This window comes from Amphibalanus amphitrite, unplaced genomic scaffold (assembly GCF_019059575.1).
Source record: "Amphibalanus amphitrite isolate SeventyFive unplaced genomic scaffold, NRLGWU_Aamphi_draft 000239F_arrow, whole genome shotgun sequence".
Lineage (NCBI taxonomy): Eukaryota > Metazoa > Arthropoda > Thecostraca > Balanomorpha > Balanidae > Amphibalanus > Amphibalanus amphitrite.
In genome coordinates, this window is record NW_024881734.1 from 333,979 (window position 1) to 358,992 (window position 25,014).

Sequence of the window (25,014 nt, forward strand, 5' to 3'; positions counted from 1 at the left end):
TGCTGCTGATGTCCAGCTGCCGGCAGACAAGCTTCTGGCTCATGACGCCGTGGATGCCGCCATGCAATTTTACCATGAAAGGAGAGATCGTATCCCTTTCTCGCAACTGCCTTGGACGAAAACTACCATGTGAACCCGTCTGTGAATCGACTCCTACTCAGAGCAACAGTCACATGACAAGGTCAGGTCTCTGCTGAGTTGAAAACCGATAGCAGAGGCACGTATTCATCCAATATTCCCACATCTAACATCAGAAAGGATTAGGAAACTGTGCAAACAGATATGGCGAAAAAAGATGTCCGGATAATTTCGTTACACCCTGTACTGAAGTAGTTTTAGTGCCTTCGTAACATGTTACGAAGCTGTCAGAGAAAAATAGCGTTCTGCCCCTCCAACTTTTGCTTATTTGTAGAACTTCGTTGCTTAGCAAACCACTATGTTGTTCGCATTGAGGAGCTTTGAAATGTCTGTGTAATTCAAAATGTTAGTTCTGTAATTAAAAGAATTGATTCAGTGTTGCACATAATCTAACTTAACAACCGAGCATTGCAGGTTTGACAGCTTTTTGCCCCACCAGCACCACCTTCCCTGGAAAAGCTCCACCCTTGCCTATGGGGCAAAACATAAGGGACAAAAACACATTTAACAAGACAGACAAAAAAACAAAACAAAATGAACTCATTACCTAATGAAGTTCAGTCTGGAGCAAAAAAAAATAGGTAATAGCTATCTATGTCAAATAAGAAAAAAAGATTAAAATCAACCTGACCAGGTCTTACGGTCTGACCTGATCCTAACCGCCTTACTTCACCTAACTTAACCCAATTCAACCTAACCTACCACAACACCTGCAGAGGTACCTTCCTGGAAAATGACGCCCAGGGAGGTGTCCAACTTATTGGAATATTACCATGATTGCTTGTCAAAATGTGTGTCATCATGCTCTTGTTTGACAAGTGATGTATAATAAATGTGACATTCAAAAATGGTCTCCTGACTGTTGACTGATCGGAATATTCAAATACTCAGGGTACAATGCTTTGCATCATAGTGCACACTAATCATGTTGTTTTTGTGTAGGCCCTCTGCGCATTATTGTGTACACTGCCATGTGCACCTTAAGGAAAAAAAGTGACTGGTGGTACCGTGGTACATGAAAAGGGTTGTGCAACTGTGAAGTTCATGCCCTTGGTCTTGCTGGAGTCAAATGCCTATAGCTATAGCAGGATCAGTGAGGGTTGTAGACATGCTACATACACTGAGTTGAAGATACTGGCACAAAGTTCATCCATAATTACTATGCTTAACACCTAATGTAAGAAGCAACATAAATGCCCAGATGATACAGCTCTCTGGTCAACATCACACAAATTTATTGACATACTTTGCAGGTACATATTTACATTCATAGCAAATACGTTCAATCTGATTCAATAACTAGGTGCTAGTAAGCTTGCATTTTGGTAGGTACAACAATGAACATATATCTAATCATAAAAAACTTTCTCGTGGCATTCATCACAATTCACATAGGTAGGTACCTTTTTGCCGAACAAGTACCTATCTACCATGCAATGATTCTAAATTTTGTCCGCAATCCACCTATATCTCAACTGACACATTGAAATTGAAATATGCTAACAAAACCTAGAACTGTGAAAAAGAAGAATGCAATACTCCACACAATGTTTCATAATATTATTCAATTTTTATATCAAGAAACCCAAATAATCCACAAATTGTTATTGAAACACTCCCACTTCAAGAGTTCACAGCAATAACAATACAAGTTCAGAGCGCTGTTCGGCAGCCGGCTATTTTGTGTGCAGGGTATGACGTATTTCGCGAGCCGACGTCACAGGCGGTGACGTCGGCTCGCGCGCGAGCCGAGCGCCAACGACAAACTAACGGGAACCCTCGGACACCCTCGGGGCATAAACCGCGGAGTAGCATATTCAGCGAGTCTTATAAGGAAAATTCATATATTTTCGTTTCTCAAATGATATCAGGGTGTCTCTTACCTTTTTACATATCATTTAGGCTTACCTAACACTTCAGTTGCCAAATATCTGCAATTTATTCAAGCGAAGGTATTTTCAGTAAATATCAATGGTATAGACCGAAATCTTTTGAATAAAAACTCCAACTAACAGAAATAAAAATAACTTAATTTATTCCAACCATTTCCTCCAAATAAACAACATAAAAACTCACTTTTACACACATCATTCATAATAAAGCATACTAACACGCCGCTTTTGACAATTGCGGCGTCGAGTGGCGCGCTGCTAGCGCTCTTTTTCGATCGCAGAGACTCTGCACGCGCGCGAGCACACTACGTCACGTCCGGGGGGCACAGGTATATGAAAAATCGCAGTGACGTAACACTTTTCTCGCTTCTCATTGGTCAATAGCCCGTTGCCGGGGTAACGTGCACGTATGTGAGCGCGGGCAAGAGTACTAGCCGGCCGCCGATCAGGGCTCAGAAGCAAATAAACATTGCGCCAGATTTCGTATGAAACGCGCCATCATCCTGAAGTTTCTACCACAGACGGTAGTTCAACCGCAGCCGTAGTGCGAAAACCCCTGCCCACCTTACCCCACGGCGGAGCTCGGTTGCAATTTGTAAATACGCGCACGCGCGCGAGCACACTACGTCACGTCCGGGGGGCACAGGTATATGAAAAATCGCAGTGACTCCAAGCACAAGACAGACTGACACGGTGTGGCGCGCAAGAGTGGTAGGTCAGGGCCCTGTTTCACGGCGGAGCGCTGCAGTGCGCTGCGCGCGTCGGAGCGTTGGGTTTCCATGGCAATATCAACAAACTTCCCTCTGACGCTATGCTATGACGTCATCGCAAAACGCTAGCACCCAAGCGCCAGCACCATCAGCACGCTAGCAGCATTCGCACTCAAACCTCTGTTCTCTCTATACTTGGTTCTTTAGGAGCTCTGTTCTAAACGCGATTCATCATAAGGTAACGGATCGCACGCAACGTCATTCGAGTGACGTCAGGGGTACACCTCAGCTCCCAGCGCGCTGCAGCGCGCGCAGCGTCGGGCGGTGAAACAGGGCCCGGGTGTCCCGTTTGTCCTATATTTATTTTTGGTTTTCAGCATATTATACTCTTTTTTGTTGCATTATTCTGCCTGAATTATTGTTTTGTTATTCTGTTTTTGCACATTCTTTTCTGTTTGACCCTCCTATTCCTGCTCGTGCATGCTGGCATGGGCATGATCTAAACCCAATATGGCGTTTCAGCCTGGCATGAATCGAGACGTATTTAAACCATCAAATACGCTTGAAAGAACCCCACCAGGGTCACCCAGTGTAGAGGAGAAGGATAAATCACAGGCTGATACTTCTAAAAACGGAGAACTAAATAGAGCTAAGGCTCAAACAGAGACAAGAACTGACAATGTGGGACAGGCGCTCAACGAAACTCAAGAACTCGACTCTGACGATGATGACCAGGATGTGGAAGGACAAGGTGGAAGTAGAGTAAAGCGGCTAGACTCTAATGTTTATAAACCATTTGGAAGTCGCTCATCGTCGGGTACGAGCCAGCCGTCTCACGACATCTGCCGGGGAGGACCAGGAAGAAGAAAAGGAAGCAAGAAGAAGTGTGGACTCAAGGTTGAAGACAATCAAGATGGAGTATGTTGTGATGGATGCAAGTTCTGGTTCCATCTGGATTGCCAGAAGGTGCAGTCGGAAACCTACAAAGCCCTCCAGGAGACAAAGGGAGTGTTCTGGTCATGTTCGGAGTGCCGTGCTATCCTCCCAGAGCTTGCAAGAAGAGCCATCACAATGGGAGAAGAGAAGGAGGAATCACAACCAAAGGCTGACAAGAAAGAAAATGTGCAGGAAGACAACCAGGCAATAATCTCTGCCATCAAGGCCCAAAAACAAGAAATCCTGGCAGCCATGAAGCAGCAAGAGAAAGTGATGATCACAAGCATCAAAGAAACACAACCAGCAAAAACATATGCTGAAGCTGCAAAGAAGATAGAAGATCAAGTTGGCAAACTGCAGTCTGCGATGAAGGGAACAGCGGAAATGTCTGAAGCAGTCAATGTTATCAAACAGAAAAGTGAAGAGCAGAGTGATAAACTCAAAGGGATGGAAGAAAGTGTGGTGAGGCAAATGGCCCAACAAAGTCAAGTCCTGGAGAGTAACACAACCAACATAGAGAAAGTCGTGAGATTGAAAGAGAAGGAGAATAGAGCACAAAACCTGATCTTCCACAACATAGACGAGTCAAAGTCTGCCAATGTTGAAGAAAGAAAAGACCATGATGAACAACAATTCAAGGAAATGATGAAAAAGCTTATGGGAGAAAACAGGAGCTTCAAGACAGAAAAAATCATCAGGCTCGGAAAGAAAGATGAGACGACAAAGAAGAACAGGCTGATGCTGGTGAGACTGTCCAGCAGGGAAGAGGCAGAAGAAATCTACAAGAACCGCATGAGGATGAGAGAGGTAAATATAGAAAACAAATACATATCCCTGGATAGAACGCCAGAAGAGAGGAAGAAGTTCCATGAGCTGAAAAAGGAACTCGAGGAAAAGGGGACTGCTACACACAGGATCTTTCGAGGAAGGGTCATCAGAAACCAATGAACTACCAAGAAAGAAGAAAAGGGGAAATCAGCTGATAAAGAGTAAAACTGTTACAGTCAACATGGTGAATGTGCAGGGCCTCACAAGAAATAAACTTCTTGAGCTTGAAGAACTTTTGAAAACAAACTGCACGGAAAAAAATATTTACTCCGCGAGAGATTTACATACACCTTTTTTTTGAAAACTCCTTTTGATGGTGTTCATATACCATTCATTTTGGAGTATTTCATGGCGAGGAAGAGTAATAAAAGTACCTCACTTTATCTGTCGGAGTAAAGGAAAGAGATTGGGATTTCACTTACTCCCCATGCATAACCGCTCGGAGTATACAAATCCGGTCGGAGTTTTGTTACTCTGCTGTGACAGTTCGAATAAGCTTGGAAGTACGCAATGCAGAGTAATTCACCGCAAAGGGAGTTAACGAAGAACAGAGAGGACAGTCAAAAGAAAAGAAGAGTAACTGAACTCCAAAAAAAGACCTGAAACTCCTATTGAAAGAGTTTTGCCGCCATCGCGGCACTGATGCACGTGCGTTTTCGACGCCATTTTCAAGGCAGCAGTCGGTGGCAGTTGCGCCTACAGTGAACATGCCGGTGGTGGTGTCAGTGGACTGTCAGTGGATTGTGAGAGTTTTCGGCGGAGAGTGGTGCAGGAAAAGGTGGGAGTTGGTGACGATACGCTCGGAGACGACGCTCTCGCAGCAGCAACTATAATCTCACTGCATATAACTGACAGGATCTTCGAGCTCACAATTCAGGCAAGTCCCTTCTCGCTGCGACTTTGGAGATGCGTTCAACAGTTATATTTTCTTCGTGACATATTAAAACCAGAAGCTACTGCAGTGGAGGCTGTTTTTTTTTTCTTTGCCCAAAATATTGACGTCCAGTACCTATGCCGGCTCTTCCCGGAATCATTCTTTTTTGGTAGCTATACACTTTTGGCAAAACTAGAGAATGCAATGAACGACATCACCGCAGGGTTGTGCTTGACTCATGAGTCGAGTCAGAGATTTGACTCAACTCTGACTCAGGTGAGTCAGGTTTGAGTCGAGTCGGATAAAATGTTGAGCTGTTGAGTTGAGTCAGAGTTGAGTCAGACAAAAATATTAAGGTGTTGAGTTGAGTCAGAGTTGAGTCAGTAAAATAACTTTTGACATTGAGTTGAGTCAAAAACATTTAGGAGCATGAGTCAGCTGACTCATCTTTCTAGAAACAATATATAGGTAAGCTTTTCGTTCTCCCCCCGCTTAACAACCTAGGCCTGGCCCTGCTGCCTGATTTTTTTTTCACCCTCCCCCCGCTCAACAACTTTTTTATCTGACTCAATTTTGAGTCAACACACTTGACTCAACAAAAAATTTGAGTCAAGTTTGAGTCAACTCATATTTTCATTGAGCCGCTTGAGTCATGAGTCGAGTCAAGGGAAAAAATCAGCTCCTTGTTTGAGTCAGAGTTGAGTCAGGGCTTTCTGAAGTTGAATGATGAGTCGAGTCGGCAAAATTTTTTGAGTCGAGCACAACCCTGCATCACCGCCTGTTCCCCTTTGTCGTAGACTTGTCATGGCAGAATATACAAGGGTTAAAAACGAAAATTAATAAAAGATTTACAGTTTTTGGAAACTCGTGGTAATGGCTTACATATTCCGGTTAATTTTTGCTCTATTTTGCTCTTTCTTTGAAAAATAATCTGAGTACCTGAATGTCATTAGTTATCTGCGCTGCATAGATCCATGCCCCATATTCAAGTAGCCTTTTCATAAGGTAATTTATACTCTAACCCTCGCCGGCACAGGCCATTTTGCGTCCTTCGACGGCACAAGGGGGTACGACCTCCCTGGCGTTTGGCCCCTGATCGAGCTAGAGCTTCGCGGAAAAAAACGAGCGTATTGCCCTTGACGAGAGAAAGCCGATGATACCAAATTTTGAGGTCCTATGTCATCGGTTGACCTTCTAGGTCAGGTCAATGACCCAAAGGTCGGGAAAATGGGGACCTGCAAGAACATCGTAAAGGGTGGCTGCTGTTTTTTTTTTTTTTTCGGGGCGCTGATCATGAATATCATGTTGGTTTAGATCACAGATGATGTCCTTATGCATGTAGGCCAGGTCAGGTCAGGTCAGGTCAGGTCAACCAGTAAGGGTGCTGCCGGGTATTTGTAGTAGGTGTCAACCGCCTCTGACAGCCTCGTAACATGTTACGAAGGCACGAAAACTACTTTGTAAATGTTCAAATGGTTTTTAACCGAGGTCACCAAAAGTCAATGACCTGACCTGACCTTCAGGTGACCTTGACACCCATCCTAATCCATGAGACCAACATCATATCACATGTTTGAACGCTTGAAACCACAGAAAGACTGCAAACGCGCTGCTAATGCGAGCCGACGTAGGTACGCCGAATCGCGATTCTGGCCAAACATGGTCTTGGAAAATAGGCCACAGGTCAAAGGTCATTTGGGTCAGGGTCATGAAATTATCAGGGTAGGTGTAAAATTGATTCACACGAGGGTACTGAAAGTGTCGTCGCGATCGGCCGCTTTTTGCGCGAGTTATTTGCGAAAAACCTGCCCCACCCCCTTGTGCCGGCGAGGGTTTAACAATGAAACTAGTTTTAATGAAAGAAAGAAAGAAAGAGGCTCTGCTGATCATTCCTTCTCCATGAGCCCCGCCAACCAAACCTCACCACCACGTGCAGCTCCACATCATACACCGAAACAACAGACTTATCATGACACTCGTAACACTCAGGCCCACTTCTCTCACACCCTCCCTCAGCCACGATCACCAGCTCAATCCAACCCAACAGCACCACCATCCCCAGCGCTTGAAACCCACGACTACGACACACCATCAGCATCCCATTCTTTTGCCGGACACCAAGACATACCATCATCACCCTCAAAATCCATCAGCTCAATCTCTACTCGCCTTATAATGTATAGAAAGATATATGAGGAAATGAGGGCAAGTTTTGTGCTACAAGGTGTCGATCTGAGCCGCGACCCTCTGGCGGACCCAGACCTTGCTCCATACCTCATGCGCGGTGTTACTCAGTGTCCTGATTTATCGTGTCTAGCTCAGCCTTAGCTGTAGTTATCTGTGCATATCTGTATACCTATTTGAGGTGCATGCCTGTACTGGTTACTTTGTTTGTAATATATCCTATCAACAAGTTTTAATGAAAGGCATATGAAAAAATACGTGTATTTACATATATTGCTTTATTAGAATAGGCCTCTCTCAATAATTTTCCGAAAATTACCCGCCACATCAAAAGACAAATGCACTCAAGCGTGAATTCCGGAATTGAAATGTTTATGAAAATGTTAGTTATATAAAATGTTATACGGAAATGTTAAAAAGCTCAAGTTATCAATTGCAAAGGTTGAGCACAGAGCAGAGCAAACATCACTCCTCGCCCAATACAGTGACCTTATAATTGCATCAAATTTCATCAGATGTTGGGAATGTCCCTAGCTCCTAGATAAAGTTTCTCAGAAACCCATTGACCCAACCTATGCAGACTTAAAATATTGTCTTTTTTAGTCACAACGGAACATTTTCCATTGCAGATAATGCTGGCAAGCATGGTTGGCAAACACGCTCGGAAGCCCGTTGCACGACGAGGAATACGTTGGATAAACGAATAGTGTCCAACGCGTGGTTGTCTATTCATCAAGCACAACCCTCACGGAGACAGTGTGTGCAATGCACACTGTGCATGGATGCTGAGCCACAGTGTGTATATTGTATAACCTTAACCCTCCCCGGACCTACCGGTTTTCTGCATGTACCTAGGTCGAGGGGCGAATCCCCTTCCCATTTCTTTCCAACTTGAGCTAGAGGCTGGCGGAAAAAAAGGAGCATGTGTGCCGTCGCGAGATGCAGCGACTAATACCGATTTTAACCCGCCCTGACCGGGGAGAGCGTTCGGACCCCCCCCGTGGTTTTCGCAGATAGCTCACAAATGGCTGCGTGGAGCCACCGTCTTCTTTGGCACACCTGCTCATGCATCTTTTCCCACAAATGTTAAAATTTCAGACCCAGGTCGCCAAAGGTCAGGTCACCAGGCCACTTCAAGTGACCTCAACGTAGAAAGAATGCTCGTGGTAGCTACACCGACTGAATGATTGTGTTGCAATTTTCGGCGATTGATAAAAGCAAAAGAATCTATAAAATATACCTATATCTCAGAACTTCGATATCGATGACCTAATGCCAGGGCAATTTTGCGCAATCTCCATTATAAGTGAATGGGAGAAAATTGCAATGCGCATCTTTTGGACGAACGTCGTTCTAGACACTCTCAAACATCGATTGAGAGACATGCTAGAGCGGTAAAAAACCTCAGATGTGTTCAGCTTGACGAAAAGAATCGACCGATATGCAGCATGACCTTTCCCGGTCAAGTCATGACCTTGACCTTAAGTTAAATTTTCAAAATTACCCCTCAAGGTCAAATTATAGTTCATTCAATGCGTTTCGACAAGAGGAATATGATGCTGCCAACAGCAATGTCGTGACTCTATTGAGTCAAAAGTGATTACAGAAATACACTATTATTTTCGTATAAAACGGTTATTTGTTGAGTTCTTTTTTTTCTCTCTAGAGGCTAAACTGTTGACCTGAGGCCACATCTCAGGACACATTACGAAAGAGCGTTAAAAATGGCTATCGAACGCGCCTTTCCGCGGTGCTGCGACTCTTTTAGGTTCCCAAGTTATGCGCCGGTTTTCAAAAACTATTGAAAGAGGCAAAATTTGACCTTTGATGACCTCTGGTGACCTGATCTTTGACATGATCTAAAAATGACAGGATTATTTTCTTCATTATTTTTGACTATCGAAGTGCCGTTTACCGCGTGTCGCTAGATGACCCAAGAGCCGAGTTAGACTGGGGCGCGAAAACGCCGTCCCCCCCCCCTCCCCAGCACTCCACGGAAAACTCGCACCACCAGCACGGCGCTGGATATGTGTGTTTAGAATCACACCCCTATGACCGTGTTACAGTGTTATGGAGAGTCTCAATTCTCAATTGTTTCTGCATAAAAATGTGTTAATTTTTAACCCTCGCCCTGGCAGGGCATTTTTCATAACACGGCCTGGCAGGGGGGAGGGGGTCGATGCGAACCCCCCCCCCCTCTTGCGATTGCCTCCTATGGCACCTAGAAACACCAAATGTGGTAGGTAGGTGGGCCCCCTGGAGTTCTCGCCCCTGTGCAAAGTTGGTTGCTCTAGGTCAATATTAAGGGGAGTTTTGGCCTTTGGGGGTATACGTGTAAAATTTTCGCTAAAACAGGTCAAAAGTTTTTCGCTTCTAACTTTTTATATAATTAAGATAGAACAAAAACAAAAGCACCAGTGAACTCAGCACATCAAGGCGCGTCGAATGATGTACTTTTTTGCTTGCTTAGATGTACTTAAAATATTAAGCACATCCTAAGTACAACTTAAGTCTTAAGAATGGTCGAAATGCTTAATGTTGCATATCATTCGACTCGGCTGTTCAAGAGGAACAGAATGGTACCATTTTGAAAGCTTTATCCTTATTATGTGACAAGTTATCGGCACAAACGTCATTTGACCTCAGTTGACCTCATTTGACCTGACCCTTGGATAAGTACCTACACCAAGCAAAGAAGCACCAAGTGACATAATGTTACGTACTGTGGTTTCAAAGCACAAAAGTGATAGAACGAAGCGGATATCTTCAGTATTTTCCGAATTGAATATTTTCCCATAGGCTTAACATTACGACGTAATGACCTCTAACTCACCTCAGGTCAGTGACATAAAAAAACGAACAATATGTTATACAACTCGGTGAACTTAGTACATCCTGAAAGTTTGAAGGACATCAGTCCAAAACTGTGAGTTGGACAGGTGCATAAACAAATTGAAATTTGACCATGACCTTGTACCGGTTGTTCTGACCTGGTGACCTGACCCAAGGTCATCCGGACCTGAAATTTTCAGGTCATATGTTAAAAGGTTGCCCCATAGGCAGTGCCAAATTTGGCGGCGCTGCGCACCGCCGTTTTTACGCTATCTTTGAAAAACCTTAGGGGGGTGGGGTCGCATCGACCCCCCCCCCCTGCCAGGGCGAGGGTTAACATCTATGATAGCCATACTTCGTTCACCATTGCTGTACTTTCTGGACGCTGCTATACTGGATGATACTGGATGCTGCTGCAGATTTTCTGTAAACCCAGTGGCAAATCCTTCTGGCTCCTGGCCCTCTTGTGCTACATAAATCTGCTGTTACATGCATGATTTGGTTGACGAGAATACAGAAGAAATGTTGTTTATAATCCAGTGTTTTTGTTGGATATGCTCGAGATTTTTATTCGTCTGCTGGTTATTTATTACACTATAGCTAAACTCTGTTTCCGAAATGCGCGAAAGAAATAGGAAGAGACTGGTTCTTATTTCAGCCTCACAACACACGTCACGTCATAGCATCATAGTAACTTTTTTGCAATGATATAACGTTATAAATGATCCATACTTGTTAAAATTCCAGCTGGAAATGCTCTGATTATGTCAGTTGGGGCTTGTGCAATGTGCGTCCTGCCCAAAATTAGGAGTGACTCAACCCGTATATTTGGGGTGACATCACACCTTTTTTGGAAAACTCCAGAATGTTAACTTTATCTACTCTAATATAAGTACTGTATTTGGGATGAGTACCTTTTTGGGAGTTTTGGAACCACTTAGCTTGTCTCGTTTTCGGTGTGACATTACTCCACAGACAAATTTAAAGGAGTTTCACTTGCAGAACAGGAGTAGTGAAACTCCCTTTTACGATCATAACTCCGGAATAAGGAGTAGTTAATAAGGAGTTTTATTACTCCTCTTAGGTTCCACTACTCCTTATTATTTTTCACTCCCTAAAAGGGAGTTTCAATTGCGTTTTACAAGGGAGTTTCAAAACACCAAGAGAGTAATGAATCGCCTTTTGACAGTTTTAGGGAGTTATGGATAGAATTCCAAAATAGGGCGGATATCTACTCTAATATAGGTACTGTATTTGGGACGTCAGAACCCCACGTAGGGGAGTAAATATTTTTTTCCGTGTGTGATATACTGTGTCTTACAGAAACACAACAAAAATTTGAAAAGTATGAAGTTTCTGTAGGTGTTACAATGATTGAGAGTATGAGAGAGATGAGGGATAAGAAGGGAGGGGGACTCCGGATAATGTTCCAAACTAAGCAAGGGACAAGTGTTGCAAAACAAAGAACGTGTAGCACAGACATTTTGCATGCAGTTATGGAATTAGGGTGTTTTAAGTTGCACATCATCCTTGTATATCTGTCTGTAAGGAAATCTGCTGAAGGCTGTGAGAGGAATAAAAACATGAAAGCTGAAATTGATAACATAATTGAAACAATTATGGCAAAAGATGAGGCTCTATTGTTGCCACTGGCGGATCCTGGGGGGGGTCCACGGGGTCATGACCCCCCCCAAAAGGTCTGAGAGGGTCATTTGACCCCCCCCAAAAGCCGAAGACCTAAATGCGCTATAGACGCCGTCTTGCATGCTCAAAATCACCTGTCAAACACTTCTGAGCTAATACCTTTGTTTTTCTGGATCGTGTTGCGTGAAAAGGCGTATTGAAGACCAGAATCTTACTCGTTTTTGTCTCAACCGTGCGAGCACCAGGGGATGATCCAGGAAAACTCCAAGGGGATGGTCATGAATTTAATTCGTGGTGCCCCTACCTATACGCAAAATTAAAAACTCAACGGATTTCGGTCACTTAATTTTGGTGATGTCCTATTTTCATTTTTTATTTTGTTTGTTTTATTTTTAGTGCCCCTGGGCCCTGGCAGGTCAAAATCACGTCTGAGGCGAAAGAAATTCACGGGAATCCCAAAAATCACGTCAGGACATTCAGGGCCCTCTGACCAGCCTGACAGCTAGGGCCCTTCTTACTTCCTGGGGCCTCCAGTGAATAACCGCTAGTGTCTGTGTCTGACCGCTAGGGCCCCTCTGACTCCTCAGTAGGTAGGAGGCCCTCTGTAGAGGAGGTCCTCTGTAGAAAGGAGGCCCTCAGTAGAGAGGAGGCCCCCTGTAGAGAGGAGACCCCTTTAAAGAGGAGGCCCTCTGTAGAGAGGAGACCTGCTGTAGAGAGAAGGCTCTATGTAGAGAGGAGGCCCTGTGTAGAGAGGAGGCCCTCTGTGGAAAGGAGACCGCCTGAATGCAGAAGGCCCTCTGAAGAGTGGAGACCCGCTGTAGAGAAGAGGCCCTCTGAAGAAAGGAGGCCCTCTGTAGAGAAGAGGCCCTCTGAAGAGAGGAGGCCCTTTGCAGAGATGAGGTCCTCTGGCTCTTTGAAGAGAGGAGGCCCTCTGTAAAGGAGGCCCTCTTAAAGGGAGAGACCCTCAGTAGAGAGGAAGCCCTCTGTAGAGAGGAGGCCCTGTAGCTTCTGTAGTTAAGAGGCCCTGTGAAAAGAGGAGGCCCGCAGTAGAGATCGGTGGTCCTCTGTAGAGAGGAGGCCCCCTCTGTGTTTTGACAAATGTTTTTGCAAATTTTTCGCGGCGCTTCGCGCCGCCGATTTATGTACATACGTACAGGTCAATACGAAATCTTGACTGTAATTACATAAACCAACCGTGTCAAATTGAATCAGAATTCATATGTGTGCTGTAAAGGAACTCCGGCTTGTACTGCAATGCTAAAAGGGTGGTAAAATTTGTGTTTTGGAGCTGTGTTTCGACACATTCTTTTGCAAATTTTCTCGGCGCTTCGCGCCGCCGATTTATACACCAATCAATAAGAGAGAAATAACAGTGACTGTAATAACACCAACCGTGTCAAATTGAATCGGAATTCATATGTGTACTGTGAAGGAACTCCGGCTTGTACTAGCATGCTAAAAAGGTTGTAATATTTGTGTTTTAGAGCTGTGTTTTGACAACTTTTTTTTGCAAATTTTTGCGGCGCTTCGCGCCGCCGATTCATACACAGGTCAATAAGAGAGATCGTGACTGTATGCTACTATTTACTAATGCATTAGGCTAAAAGTGAGGTAACTATATCTACTTCTGGGTTTTTAAGTCGGTCGACCCGCCTCCCCCCCCCCCCCCAGTAAAAAATCCGTGGCGACGCTCCTATATAGGTGGGTTTCACTAACTAAAACTACTGAGCCGAGTGACTTACGATAAAACTTCATCTTATAAACGACGAAGATCAAATGTCATTTTTTGATCTCGACATACTCGCTCCCTACCCCCCCCCCCCGGTCGTCAGAATTCATTCACCAGACCTGGTATGTCGGCCGACTGGTGACCCCCCCCAAAACGACCCCCTAGATCCGCCCTTGATTGTTGCTCGGAGACATGAACGGACACATTGGACAGCTTGGCTATCAAAGAGAAGATGAAAATGGGAGAATAGTCTTAGACTGGACAAATAAATCATCACTGATACTGCTAAACCTGGAAGAATTTTGCCAAGGTACATATACATGGTCAAGGCAGGACCAAAATAGTGCAATCGATTATGTCCTCGCAAATAGGAGGTGCTATCAGCGTATTGAGAGCATGACAATTGATGAAGAGAGGGAGCTTTTTGACCTCTCAGATCACCATATGGTCTCGGTCAGAATGGAAATACCCACAAGAAACCAAAGCTTTAATAAGGGAACGACAAGTGTCAGAGAATTCTGGAAGGTAGATGCTGGCTCATTGGAACTCTTCGGAGAAGAGATGCAGAGAAGGCTCCGAAATGAGAACATAACAAACATAGAGGAGCTCAATGGCCTGATGACAGAAGTGGCCAACAGCAAGTTAAAAGCAACATACCGCAAGAAAAGCCTGAAAGGGCAACAGGTGAAAGAAAAGCCATGGGTCACAGATGAAATCAGGGAAGCTATCAAGAAACGCAGGGCCATAAACCGGGAAAAACGAAACACCAAAGACAAAGATCAAGAGAAGCTGCTCAATGAACAGTATAAAATACAGAAAAAGAAGGTCCAGGAAATGGTGAAAGAGGCTGTGACAAAATCAGAAAAGAAGACAACTGAAGAAATCAGGAACAGTGCTAACAAGAGCAAGTCAATGTTTGAAAACATTGACAAACTAAGGAAGAAGGAGAGAAACCAAGAAGACATCCAACTGTATGACAATGAAGGCAAGAAACTGGAGCCAGAAGTGGAAGAAGAGGAGTTGGTGAAATTCTGGAAAACTGTGTACCAGCAGCACTCAAACGAGATCAGTAAAATATGGAACAGTGATGTGAAGAAGGAATATGAAGAAGGTATGAGGAGAACTGTGCACGAGGGACCCCACTTCCCGAGGCACATGAGAGAGTTGATGGATATGGCTCTCCCTGTGAGACAGGAAATATCACAGATGAACCCCACACAGATTGAAGTAGAAGATGTGAAAAAAGCAGTATCCGGACTGAAGAACAAAACTGCACCAGGACCAGACTTGCTCAAACCGGAACTATACAAAGCACTCGTAATGACGAAGGAAGGCCTAGATACCCTAACAAGCTGTCTACAACAGCAACTGGATGCCGACTCGAAGCCAGATTCGTGGAAGACGTCGAAGACTAAAATGATCCCCAAGATCAAGAAACCCACTGCAAAAGACTTGCGTCCCATAGCGTTGACAAACATATCATACAAGCTGTTCATGAGTATTCTGAAGGATAAAATTGAGAGTCACTTAAAGTATAATGATGAAATGCTAGAGATACAAGCAGGTTTCACTAGTGGGGGGAAGGTTGAAGACAATTTATTCCTATTGCGTTACTGCGTTGAAGACAGCTTTCGCAGGAAAAAGCCATTGTTTGTGACAGCCATTGACTATTCGAAGGCCTTCGATTCGGTTAATAGAGCTGAAATGGTAGAAGCCCTGAAGTTCTACAAGATCGACTCCAAAGTCATTGATGCTACGACGCAAATCTACCAGGGAGACTCAACGAAAATCAAGCTCAATGACAGGACTGGAAGCAGTCATCGACGTCACATCAGGAATACGACAAGGATGCAATGGGTCAACGACAAGCTTCAAGATTGTAACATACCTTATCGCCAAAGCTCTGACAGATACGGGACTGGGCTTCAAAAATGATATTGTCCGAATCCCAGTGTTGTTCTTTGCTGACGACGGACTCGTCCTAACTGAGACTTTACAGGAGACAGAGCACCTAGTGACAACGCTGGCGGACATCAGTGGCAAGTTCGGTTTGAAGATAAACAAAGACAAGAGCGCGGTCATCATCTACAATTGTCAGGAGCAACCCAAGGTCATCGCAGACATCCCTGTGGTTCAACAGATCAAGTACCTGGGAGTTTGTGTCACAAACAAGAAAAGGCTCTTCAAGGAACACATCAACGTAATGCATCAGAAGTCCCAAAAGCTGGCCAACATGACCTACGGAATAACGCAAAAATGCTGCAACAAGCTGATGATTGGCAAGTGCTATTGGAAATGTCTGTCGCTCCCTTCGTTTCTTCATGGGGCGAGCATCCTGAGCCTTACGGACGCAGACATCAAGAAGCTCCAAGTATGTGAGAATGGAGTGTTCAGACAAATTCTGGGAGCACCGAGATACACGCCGATCTGTACGCTCAGAGGTGAGGTGGGAACCTCCCTGATGAAGACCAGGATCATGGAAGGGCACTTGCAGTTCCTGAGAGGCGCGATGCAAGGAAGCAACGACCTCATCAGAAGGATCGCCAGAGCAGAACTAGAAGTGCGGAAAAGTACATGGGCGAAGATAAGACAACGAAACGGTACCTGGAAGCTGTGGGATTAAATGCTGCAGAACTGGAGAGGATGAACAAGTCTACCTTGAAGAAACGCCTGAAAGAGTGGGATGACAAACAGTGGAAAGAAGAGTTCGAGGCTAAGTCCAGTATAATGGTATACCGATCTGCCAAAACAGCCATTAAAGAAGATCCGATCTACGATAACACAGCATCGTCAATCATACTCTTCCAGGCCAGATCCAACACGCTTCCGCTGGAGACTAGGAAGAGACACACTGGCGAAGAAACCACGTGTCTCCTGTGTGGAGATGGGGAGGAAGACCAGCACCACTTCCTGCTTGAGTGCACCAAACTCGCAGAAGAACGGCTCAAGATAACTTCACTCCAACGCCCACACCAAGAAGACCAACTAGAAGTCCTGAAGACATTCCTCTTCAATGAAAGCACGGAAGAGATGGAGAAGAACAAGGAGGGACTCTACAAGCTCTGGAGACTGAGGAAGAGGAAACTGGTGACCGTGACGGATGGTGAGCAGAGGACTGGAGCGGACAGAAGCTGACTTGTCTAATTCTGTCCAGGTTACATCCTAACCATATCCCAGAAACCTCCCACCACCCGACGCGCGTTTATAGGGCTACCGATGCAACCGGTGACAGCCCGACCACATCATCATCATCATCATCATCATCAGTGACGTAACACTTTTCTCGCTTCTCATTGGTCAATAGCCCGTTGCCGGGGTAACGTGCACGTATGTGAGCGCGGGCAAGAGTACTAGCCGGCCGCCGATCAGGGCTCCGGTGTTCTATATACTCTGAGCGCTGTTCGGCAGTCGGCTATTTTGTGTGCAGGGTATGACGTATTTCGCGAGCCGACGTCACAGGCGGTGACGTCGGCTCGCGCGCGAGCCGAGCGCCAACGACAAACTAACGGGAACCCTCGGACACCCTCGGGGCATAAACCGCGGAGTAGCATGTTGAGCGAGTCTTATAAGGGAAATTCATATATTTTCGTTTCTCAAATGATAATCAGGGTGTCTCTTACCTTTTTACATATCATTTAGGCTTACCTAACACTTCAGTTGCCAAATATCTGCAATTTATTCAAGCGAAGGTATTTTCAGTAAATATCAATGGTATAGACCGAAATCTTTTGAATAAAAACTCCAACCAACAGAAATAAAAATAACTTAATTTATTCCAACCATTTCCTCCAAATAATCAACATAAAAACTCACTTTTACACACATCATTCATAATAAAGCATACTAACACGCCGCTTTTGACAATTGCGGCGTCGAGTGGCGCGCTGCTAGCGCTCTTTTTCGATCGCAGAGACCCTGCACGCGCGCGAGCACACTACGTCACGTCCGGGGGGCACAGGTATATGAAAAATCGCAGTGACGTAACACTTTTCTCGCTTCTCATTGGTCAATAGCCCGTTGCCGGGAGCGCTGTTCGGCAGCCGGCTATTTTGTGTGCAGGGTATGACGCATTCCGCGAGCCGACGTCACGGGCGATGACGTCGGCTCGCGCGCGAGCTGGCGCCAACGACAAACTAACGGGAACCGTCGGACACCCTCGGGGCATAAACCGCGGAGTAGCATATTGAGCGAGTCTTATGAGGGAAATTCATATATTTTCGTTTCTCAAATGATAATCAGGGTGTCTCCTACCTTTTCACGTATCATTTTTGCTTACCTAACACTTCAGTTGCCAAATATCTGCAATTAATTCAAACAAAGGTATTTTCAGTAAATATCAATGCTATAGACCGAAATCTTTTGAATAAAAACTCCAACCAATAGAAATAAAAATAACTTATTTTATTCCAACCATTTCCTCCAAATTAACAACATAAAAACTCACTTTTACACACATCATTCATAATAAAGCATACTAACACGCCACTTTTGACAATTGCGGCGTCGAGTGGCGCGCTGCTAGCGCTCTTTTTCGATCGCAGAGACCCTGCACGCGCGCGAGCACACTACGTCACGTCCGGGGGGCACAGGTATATGAAAAATCGCAGTGACGTAACACTTTTCTCGCTTCTCATTGGTCAATAGCCCGTTGCCGGGGTAACGTGCACGTATGTGAGCGCGGGCAAGAGTACTAGCCGGCCGCCGATCAGGGCTCTGGATAGGGACGACGGTGAAAACAGGGCGCCTGGGGCGATTTGATCAAGGTTCGTTAAATTTACACGTGATGTTTGGGATATAGAAGGCCCATGGAGCGGGAGAAGTTCCAAATGTCACGTGACTAATATGCCCTCCGGCGCCCTGTTTTCACCGGCGTCCCTGGATAGCGGTAAGCGGCGGGGAAGTCCCTTGCGCAATATTGCGTCACGTTTCGTCATCTTTATGCAGACGTGGCGCGGACGCTGCAAACGCTGGGGCTCGACTGTCCAGGAGACAAATGACGTCATGGAGTGTCAAGGTTTTGTCGAGCTGTACAGCATAGCAATTAGCAAATTATCTTTTTTAGGCTCTATGGGAGTTCAAAGGTCAATATCAAACTGTAGAGGCCAAAATCCTCAAAGATAAATATTGGCGAAGACTGGCAGACACCCGCTCACCAGCTCAACTCACCTGTTCCATAACCACTGACGTAATCTTTTCAAGGTCAACGATGTAAGCAAACAGATTATCTGTGATTATCTTTCTACCTCCTATATACGTCCTTGGACAATCGTTGATTTGTTTGTTGGTGTTGAGCTGCACTAGCAGTGTTTTTATATACCTGGCACTAGCATGCACTAGAGTGGTGAAAGGCATGTGAGAGGGGTGTGGTTTATATAGCCTTGGTGTGAACGTTGGTGTGAACAATCTTATGTTGATGTGGTGTGTGTCGTGTGACAGGTAGGGGAGACCCGGGAGGTATGGGCCGGTTTTGTGAAAAGACAATTTTCTTCCAGTGGGCACTTGGGCAGTGGCTAGACCCCAGTTGGGCAAACTAGACCTTTGGAATCAAAATATGGAGGCATCAAAAGATTGATTCCTTTTGGGCATAAATGCAAACCATTTCTAACTTACCAATCACATAAAAATAAGAGAGTGTTTCAAGAAGGAGCATGCCTGATCTTGAACAGAAATGCTTGAACTATCTCCTAAGCAAAATAATATTGCTTGTATCATAACAATTTGAATTCTATAGGTAGTGAAAGGCAATCAAGGAATTGATTCACTTTTATGCCAATTCATTAACTTTTTTGAAGGTGGGAGGGTCCCTTTAAAACAGATAATCATAATATTGATTCCCCATCAGCTGGCTAATCATTATTTTGATTCACAGGGAATGTTAACAGATAGGCAACAATGACTTGCAAGAATACAGCATTTATCTTGCTATTATTCTCATTTAGTGGTATCCTCAGCACCACAACTGATACCTATAGCATTGTTGTACTTTACCTTCACTACATTTGATAACAATTCACAATTTTTAAATGTCAAGAATACAAAAACTGAAGCAACAGGTAAAAACCATATAAATAATATAAAAGCACTACAACAATGATAATTAGGGGTTTAAAAATTTCATTTTGCCATTTTACACAAATACTGATTGGTTAGTATGTGATTCATGATACAAAAATAACATACAGTGTGATTTCCTCAAAACAGCTTTTACGTGATGGACAGTGGCTCTGTCTTTTTCCCATTCACAAGGCCAAAGGGACAATTTCTTAGCTTTGAGGTAACACTTTTTGCAAACCTACCACATTTTTCTACCTTTTAAAAGAAAAATCTTACAGTCATGGGCCTTTTTTCAACCGTAACGATTCATTTGAAGTCAAAAGTGTACCCAAATGAATCAAAAAATTGATTCCATGCCCATATTTGGTCATGGCTCCTCCCACCAGAATCAAATTATTGATGCCTCCATATTTTGATTCCAAAAGTCTAGTTTGCCCAACTGACCCGGTTTTTCACTCTGTGTACATGAAATTGCCTTTCGCCTGCAAGTTGCAACGTGTGCCTGATATAAGGCATCTGGGATCAACTATTTTGTCTTGAAATACCTTTCAATAAACTCGCCAGTGAACTTCAATGGGGTGCCTGATACGTTTAAGAGATGTTTTGATGGTGTTGAATGGCGTGCCGAGTGATCAAGAAGGGGCGACATTTTTCGGAAGGGGCACGTCATATACTCTGGATGGTGTGCACATAATACTGGTAGGGGCGATGGCAGGATCTGAAAGGGCGCCACAGGGATTTATGTTGAATATGCAATCCACTACCAGCTACTGTTGCGTTGGAGGTTTGTGTGGGGCGCTGGTGCATGGGTCGTGGGTATTGGTAGTGCTAAAGCGCGCCTTATATAGTACGTTATCGGTGCCCGGCGCCGAGCACCGGACAGCTGAAAGGGCGCCACTTTGCCGGGGGGGGGGGGCAGTTACCCCTGCCGCCCTCTGTATCTGCGCCTGCAGTATTAAATGCGCACCATCCAGAGTATATGACGTGTCCCTTCCAAAAAATGTTGCCCCTTCTTGATCACTCGGAACGCCATTCAACACCACCGACACGTCTCTTAAACGTATCAGGGCCATCAGGCACCCCATTGAAATTCACGGGCGAGTGGGCGCCCCATTCATTATCGCTGGCGTCCCATTCAGAGCATGCGGCACACTATTCAATATCACTGACGCCCCTCCAGAACATCCGGCGCTCCCATTCAATATTACTGGCACCTCTCAAGAACATTCGGCGCCCCTCAACAATGGCGCCCCTTCCAGGGGGCAGAGCACTTGGCACACAAGTAACACCACAGATGCTGATCTGCAAAGCGTAACACGCGCCCCATTAAAGATCACAGGCGATTGGGCGCCCCATTAAGAAAAGAACAAAAAACATGGCGCCCCTCAGCCTCCAGAGCAGAGGCGTATCCAGCATACGCGGGCATTCAGGTCAAGCCCATTGTCCTGTACCTTTAAATTTTGGGCGCCCCCTTAGGGCCCTAAAGGCGTCCTCATATTATGTCGTTGCATGGAAAGAAATGACGAGTTTCTAAAAACTGCAGGGTTCTTTCCTAGACCGCACTGCAGAGTTTTCCAAAAAGCCGCGCAAGAAAACCTTCGTGCTTGTAGGTAAGCCACGACACCGGACACGCAGACTCGACCATAATGGGTGACACCGGTACCCGTCACCGTCACCAGTGCTGTGCCCGCCGTCTTGGTCTCCTGCTGCTGTTGTCGTTCCTAGTTATCTGTTTGCCGCCGCAGCAGTATTGAGTCGAAATTAGTATACATATGCACATGCATGTTCAAGCTATGCCAGGGTTACTTTTAAAGGGGGGGGGAGGGAATTTCCCCCCTTCGAAAATTCCGCTCCCCCTTTCAAATTGTGTCATAATAGCTAGGGAGGGAAGGGGGAATTTCCCCCTTTCAAAATTATTTTTGAGCCCATTTTCAATTAATTCGCTATTCAGATTCTCTAGTCATCGTTATTCAGATTCTAGTCATCAATTAACGTTGCTGGTGCTAAGATATTATCAATGACTGTGGGCAGTGGCACCGTAGTAAAGTAATCTTGGTGGCACCGCCCGGGCGGAACTTAAAATATCCGGAACTCCAGATTTGACCCGATACCGATCGGATGGTCGGTGGGACCGTCTCTTGTCTTGTCTTTTCGCACTCACTCAGGGGCGGATCCAGCAAAACTCCAAGGGGAGGGTCATGATTCGAAGTGGATTCAGCTCAACGGATTTCGGCCACTTAATTTTGGTGGTGCCCTAATTTCATTTTTTGGACCTGAAGTTCCACTGCTAGGCCGCAGGTGCCCCTGGCAGGTTCGTGGTACCGCTGGAAGAAACATGCCCAGTAAACATGCCGACGACGTCGGTGACGTCGGCATCTCGGCATCGGCATGCAGACGTCGGCCCGACGTCGGTCCAACCTCGGCACGACGTCGGCTGGATATCGGGTATGCCCGCATGTACCGACGTCCAGCCGACGTCGGGCCGACGTCGGACCGAGGTCAATTGCTGAGGTCCAGCCGACGTCGGAGCGACGTCGGACCGACATCGGCCACTGTTTTGACCGTTAAAATAATATAAAATGCATGTTTCATATTTCATAAAGAGCTTCTGTATTCAAAATATCCTCAGGAAACTCAAATCTTCCTCCACGCCGCAACCCCCTGATCCGGACTGGACGGGAAACTTTATCCCATTTGGGATTGCCCGTAAGCCGAGCTCGCCCGTAGCCGGTTGCGATGAGTGCTTGGGGGCTGCTCGGCCTATCCTTTGGTCAGACTTAGCCCCGGCAACTCACCTGGGCCCTGTTTCACCGGTGATAGCAGCACGCTGCTATCACACGTGTGAAATTGGGTTTCCATGGAGACATCAACAAACCATGGCGTCGTCAAACTGTGTGATGTCATCAAATATTGCTGCTAACATCTTCACGGCCGTGCGATCAAATCAAATGCATTCAACGACACTGCAACTCTGTTCCAAACGTAGCTATGGAGAAGCTCACGGATTACACGAAACGTCATTACTGTGGCGTCACCACATTACGTCAGCTCGCGCAATTTGATAGTAGCGTGCTGCTATCACCGGTGAAACAGGGCCCAGGGCCGGGCCCAGTTCATATAGAAAGGCCGGTCGGCAAGTGTCACTTTGCCAAAGTGCCACTTATCAAAGGGACACTTTGGGAAACCTTGGTGCAGGTGTGTAAGGGTGGCTATATGAATCCATTTGTGGGGTCGCCCTTTCCAATAAGTGTCACGTAACAGCAATGGGACTCTATATGAGCTGGACCCAGGGTGCTCGCCAAGAAGACCAATGTCTCCATCCTGTCATCCTTCCGGCTCTGAAATGGTCTTGTCAGACCGAAAGGGCATAACCCAACAAAACAAACTACATTCGCCAACTGGTTGCGTGGTGTAGTGGTTAGTGCACTAACCTCGCGTTCAAATGACACGGGGTTCGAATCCAATCGCCGGCTGATGCTTTTGGCGCGTTGTCCCAGTAAACATGCCGACGTCGGCGACTGGGGGGCTCGAATCCCGCCGCCGGTTGATATTTTTGGCGCGTTGTCCCAATAAACATGCCAACGTCGGCCCCGTCGGTCCAACGACAAACGATCTCGTCAACCTCGGCAGACGACCTCGGCCCGACATCGGCTCGACGTCGGCTGGACTTCGGCTGGACGTCGGTACATGCGGGCGTACCCGACGTCCAGCCGATGTCGGGCCGAGGTTGAGCCGACTTCGGGCCGACGTCGGGCCGAGCCTCGGCCCGACGTCGGGCCGACGTCGGCATGTTTACTGGGTGGTGCCCCTGACAAGCCTGAAGTGTCCCTGACAGGCCCGTGGTGCCCCTGACAGGCCCAATGTGCCCATGCCAGGCCGGTGGTGCCCCTGCGAGGCCGGTAGTGCCCCTGCGAGGCAGGTGGTGCCCCTGGCAGGTCTGTGATGCCCCTGGCATGCCTGTGGGGCTCTTGCGAGGCCGATGGTGTTCCTGACAGGACTGTGGTGCCCCTGAAAAGCCTGAAATGCCCCTGACAGAACCGTGGTTCCCCTGACAGGCCCAACATACCCCTGCGAGGCCGGTAGTGCCCCTGGCGGGCCTGTGGTGCCGCTGCTAGGCCGCTGGTGCACCTGGGCCCAGACAGGACTGTGGTGCCCTGACAAACTTGAAGTGCTCCCGACAGGCCCGTGGTGCCCCTGACAGGCCCAAGGTGCCCCTGCGAGACTGACGGTGCTCCTGGCAGGTCAGTGGTGCCCCTGTCAGACCTGTGGTGCTCTTGCTAGGCCGATGGTGCTCCTGACAGGCCTGTGGTGCCCCTGACAAGCCTGTGGTGCCCCTGGCAGGCCTTTGGTGCCCCCGGATCCCGGAGGGGGGTCATGACCCATTTGACCCCCCCCCCCCCTGGATCCGCCACTGCACTCACTGGCATTTCGGCACAGGCGTCGGCGTAGAAACCGGCGGGGGACGGGGTCATGACCTCCCCGAATTTTATTCCCCCTCTCGACTTTTCCTGTAAAAGTAACCCTGAGCTAGGTACTAATATATTTGTCTCAATCAGCCTTTAGGCATCCGGAAAACAGATAAAGTGATCGTGAGCAATGCGTGTAAATCAAACGATGTATTACAAAATCGGGGGTGGGGGGTAAGGATGGGAGGGGTGTGCGGGAGGGGGCGATGGCAAAGACTAGTTATGTTCATCTCTTGTTTGGGCAGCAGTTGATTTGTGGCGATATTGTGCCAATGAACGCCGCTGCCAGGACAATGCAGCTAACACCGGCATTGCAGTCTCAATTATGCCCTATGAGGCAAACTTCGAGGCCTTTGAGGCAGACGCAAACGCTGAGCTAGGAAGCTGAAATTTTGCATGCTTTTTATTGGGCCAACAAGCAATGGGAAAACACCAGGGGAGCTGGTCTTCCAAAAACTTTATAAAATTTGATGGGGCCTAATGCACATGTCTGATAACAAGCTCTGCTAGTGCCACCATACGGCGCCAGCTGGCGAATAATCCTCAATGATACGTCCTGTATTTTTTGGTGACAACTTCATTAATAGGCATGGTGAATAACAATATAAGTATTTTTACTGAAAGCTTCTAAATAGTCTTAATTTGATTTTGCTTTTAGGGGCGTCAGCTAATGAAATCACAACAATAAAATTGCACATTACCTAACCCTCGCCGGCCGAGGGGGGGC

General features: G+C 46.3%; 1 protein-coding gene across 3 annotated transcripts in view; it reads left to right on the plus strand.

The window, feature by feature from the left end:
• The first annotated feature begins 2,725 nt into the window (after positions 1 to 2,725).
• Positions 2,726 to 25,014, plus strand: part of LOC122386058 (protein argonaute-2-like) — a 33,459-nt gene continuing 11,170 nt past the window's right edge. The window contains exon 1 of one of the 3 annotated variants that reach the window (XM_043374838.1): positions 2,726 to 2,741. The gene's annotated coding sequence lies outside the window, so the exon portion shown is untranslated. Of the gene's footprint in view, positions 2,742 to 19,031; positions 19,120 to 25,014 lie in introns of those variants that run through there. The other 2 variants (XR_006257327.1, XM_043374839.1) reach the window with 2 other exon arrangements.